Source organism: Pinus tabuliformis, chromosome Q (genome assembly GCF_031772625.1).
Source record: "Pinus tabuliformis cultivar Carrire ecotype Pingquan chromosome Q, CPIR1, whole genome shotgun sequence".
Classification (NCBI taxonomy): domain Eukaryota; kingdom Viridiplantae; phylum Streptophyta; class Pinopsida; order Pinales; family Pinaceae; genus Pinus; species Pinus tabuliformis.
This window is the reverse complement of record NC_142296.1, coordinates 661198617-661203342: the sequence shown is the minus strand read 5'-3', so window position 1 is coordinate 661203342 and position 4726 is coordinate 661198617. Positions and strand designations below refer to the sequence as shown.

The window sequence follows — 4726 nt, the reverse complement described above, 5'->3', positions numbered from 1 at the left end:
TCTCTTTGGGAAGGCTACCAGGTGTCATAGTGGATATTGAAGGAGTTCACACTAATGTTGATTTTGAAGTAATAGAGATCATTGATGACAATAACCCTTATCCTGCATTGCTTGGAATTGATTGGGAATTTAAAAATATGGCAATAATTAATATAAAGAAGAGACGGATGATATTTGAAGGAAATAATATGAGAGTAATTGTTCCCTTGGATCCATCAGAAGGAGTAATATATACAAAACCATTCAAATAAGAATGTTGCACAACTGACATAGACAATATCTATCAAATGAAAACGAAGGAACAAGATTGTGTTAACCCTACTACAAAAGGAAATTTGAGTTGGGAATGTGATATTTCTTGTACCTTAGACTCAGAAGAAGAGTTGGAGAATTGGCAGAATAAGCTGCATGAGTGATCTGAATGGAAAATGGCATCTACCCATGGTATTCATCCACCCATGGAATTTACCCATGGTATTCATCCACCCATGAAATGTACCCATGGCATTGTAAGTGGCATCCACCCATGGTATTTAATCACTAATGGAATTTTCCCATGATATTGTATGTGACATCAATTGAAGGTATTCATTCGCCCATGGTATTTACCCACCCATGGAATTTAACTGTGGCATTGTAACAAAAAAGGCTATAAGCAAGAAGTCACATTTTGTAAAAAGCCAAATTGTTCACCACAATGTAGTCTTTACAATTAGTATATCTTTTAATAAAAAAATATCTTAGTGGTTTTGTTATTGGTTGTTCTCCTCTTTTCTTCTGGCATTTCAATTTTGTATATCTTGGAGGCCTCCCCACAAGATCTGGATGAGTGGTATCAGAGTTAGGTTATGATTCCATGGGAATGATGGTTTTGTGCATATTTTAATTTTAGGTTTTTGTAGCAATATGAAAAAAACTTTAGGCACATGCTATGACTTCCACAAAGCACTTTCTTGGGCAAAGCGGGAAGAAATCTTCTTTTTCCATTTTTTTCCAAAATTATTTTTGGGCATCAAATTTTCATATCAAACCCGAAATTTTGGTACAAAATATATAAAAATAAATAACATATCTGGATTCCTTGTGAAAAAATACCCAAATTAAAAAAACAAATCAGCTGAATCAGAGTCTAGATGAGGGAGATATCACTAATTTAAAATCAACTATGTTGTAGATATTTTTCGGACGACTATTCATGGATGACGACTCTACTATCATCTTTTGTCATTTTTGTGTAGAATTTCAGAAAAATGATTGTAGATCTGATCTCCTCTCGAAAAATCACCCAATTTCAAAAAACAATTGGTCAAAACAAAGTTCATATGAGAGAGATATCATTGATTTAAAATCAACAATTTTTTTAGAACTTTTGTGATGTCAAAACAACTGCAACTCAAATTTGAGTTTCTAGATCATCTAGATAGGGATTTAAAATACATGAGCAGATGTAGAATGGTTATTTTGTTTCCAAAAATAGGTTATAGTAAAGATTTTGAGTTATATTGACCGATTTATGTCCATTTTAAATCTGGAGTAGCATTTAGAGTGAGTTCCCTTTGGAGGCGTACCCTCCCACCTTGCTTTAGTAGGCACCTGCTTCACATTCATCAGTTTCAACATAGCAGCATTCGAATTGGCTTCTTTGTAGACATTCCCTCCTCCCCCAGGCTATGTAGGCACTTGCTACTTCATTAACAGTTAGCATCATAGTTATGGGTCAACCACACAAAATCCTTGTCATCGAAGCCATTTGCTAGGCCGCACACAGTTAGTATCAGAGTTGGTCACAAGCATTACAGGGTATCTCTATCCTCATATCTTTGTTCATCATTGTTATTGTTTATCCACAAATCCACACTTTATCAAAGTCCATTTGTTGGGACGCACACTGCCAGTATCACAATTGGTCACAAGCATTATAGGGTATCTATATCCTTATATCTTCATTGATCACAGTTATGGGTTAACCACACAAAACCCTCCTCTTCAATGACTCTTCATATTCAACAAAGGCTTCTCATGAGAGAAATTCATGCGAGGGAGGAATGATTTGAATGGAAAATGGTATCTACCCATGGTATTCATCCACCCATAAAATTTACGCATGGTATTCATCCACCCATGAAATTTACCAATGGTATTGTAAGTGGCATCCACCCATGGCATTCATTCACCCATGGAATTTTCCCATGGTATTGTATGTGACATCAACTGATGGTATTCATTCACCCATGGTATTTACCTACCCATGGAATTTACCTGTGGTAATGTAAAAAGAAAAAGGCTATAAGTAACAAGTCACATTTTGTAAAAGGAGAGATTGTCCACCATAATGTAGTCTTTATAGTTATTATCTGTTTTAATAAAAAAAGTTTCTTTGTGGTTTTCTTATTCTGTGTTCTCCTCTTTTCTTCTGAAATTTCATTTTTTTAGATCTTGGGGGTCTCCTCCCAAGATCTGGATCAATGAAGTATCCATAATGCACTGTTGAAGAATTACCAAATTAGTTTGTTGTATGATATCTGAGGTATGTAACCTACCTTCTTATGATGGCTTAGGTGATGCAAATAAGTTTCTCAATGATTATGAAGAAAAAGTTCCAGAAAATAAAAGGTTTTTAGCCTTAGATATAGCCCTGAAAGCTACCCCTACTAGATGGTGTAATACACACAAGAAGAATATAGGAGGTTGGCAGGAATGTCGAAGACTGGTGGGGATAAGGCTTGAATAGATAGATACAGAGATGGAGATAAAATATGATGGTGAATGTTGGACACCTATTCCTCTAAGGGTTGGTGTGGAAGCTGAATAGTCTAAGGAAGTCCAAGAGACATTGGAATATGAAACCAAGGGTCATATGAATGTACTACTATAAATTTATATCATTGTCAATAATAGATGTACTCTCATGCTTATCATTCATACTTTTTGTCTGCCATCTATATTTTTTACATGGTATCAGAGCGAGCCCATTTTTGGCTTCCTTCCTGCCTTTGTTTTGCATTTCTGTAGACTGACACCTCTATCATATTCCTGCAAAATATCATGCATTGTTGTTGAATGCATTGGTTGAGACTGCATGTCATATTCCTACTGTTGAAAGGGTTGCATTAAAGCATTACGTTTCTACTTGGTGCGTAGAAGAATGAATCGATGTGAAGATCAGAGCGAGGTGCTGTGTTGAATGGTTCAAGTTCAATGGTGTTTGGCATGTGGTAAGTTTGTTATAAGAGCCTGTGAAGTTTGTTGATAAATTTTAAGAGTGTATATGCTAGAGATAACTCTGTTTTAAGAGTATGATTGTGTCTGTGTATTGCATCGATGCTCGTTTCCTACACATTCGAGCCCCCACTTATTCCCACAACTTATCACCACTTATGACCTCTTTGCCTGACGTTATCAGCAATCAATCCAACATATAACATGCCTCAGGCCATTCATTGCACAATCGGCATACCTCTGTGCACTGTCTGTCTCGGCCCCTCAAATATCCCTCATCTCCCTCAGCTCTACGGCTCCCATACGTTGTTCCTGTGACTTCCATATGCATAACATCACCATATTCTCCCTCTGCGGCTCCCATATGTTGAATGTGTTAATACCTACATTAAATTCGTTAATACCTACACATATGGAGGTTCTAGCGAGACGTGAACTCAGGCTATCGGATTCAAAGTCCAATGGATTGCAAGCATTGTTGACTGGATGAATCTTGAAAGACTATCAAGGTTTTATACATCCATTTGTGACGATACATGAAATTGTCTACATTGCAAACCTATCTTGAGCATAATGAGCATGAAGTGGGCATAACACCAGAGCTACTTGTTATCCAAGCCAAGATCTTGGTGGCTCTCTTTGAGATACTCGTAGCTCAAGATTGCCTCGTAGAAGATATAAGACTTCGACAGATAACTCGCCTCGCTTTTCCTCTGGTAAGAAAAGCATGTAGTTTCTGGGTTTGAAACTAATTTCATTGAGTAGCATTTTGCAGCTAAAATCACTAAGGGATGAGCAATCATATCTTTCAATGAGCCTTTGAACAGAGTACTGGTCACTAACAAAAGCATGGCCCTGCAACAAAGAACCACCCAACTTATTTACCAGAGACTGACTTTGCAGTTCTAGATGGGCATAAACTCCATTGCATATTATGTGAGACTGTCACTTGGCATCAACAAAAACCTACATAGATGGTTCTCTAAGAACCTCAGCCTCTCTTGCATTAGCTTCTAGAAGGTACTTCCTTCCCTCTACAACATTCTTTTTCACTCCATAGCCATCTTGCAACCAATGGCCAAGCTCTCATTGCATCTTCCTAGCCAAGAGCTGCTTCTTTCGCACATAGAACTACTCCTGCTTTCAAATATTTATCCTTTCTTGATCCTCCACTACGATTGAACTGTATAACAGCCAAAGAATGGAGAGCAAATGGATGTGATGCAATTGCAGCCTCTACCATCAAGGCCACACCTGAAACCCTATTCCTGAGGCAATGGAAGTGAATCATGCCAATTGTGTAGCAGGCCTCCCGATTGCCTATTTCTGCGCATATTTTTAAAAATCTATGAGCATCATGTGACCATTTTTTAAGCTTTTTATTAAAATATCCATCATGGAAGCATGGGCAAGCACCTGAGGAAGCGTTACAGTTGCACATAACCTTTTTCACGTAAGAATCATGCTCACAAGATCAACAGGAGAGTTTTCCGAAGAGCTGAGAACT

General features: G+C 37.5%; 1 pseudogene; it reads right to left on the bottom strand.

Annotated features, from left to right (window-relative positions):
• Positions 1 to 3828: 3828 nt before the first annotated feature.
• On the bottom strand, positions 3829 to 4462 carry LOC149221272 (uncharacterized; annotated as a pseudogene).
• Positions 4463 to 4726: the final 264 nt, after the last annotated feature.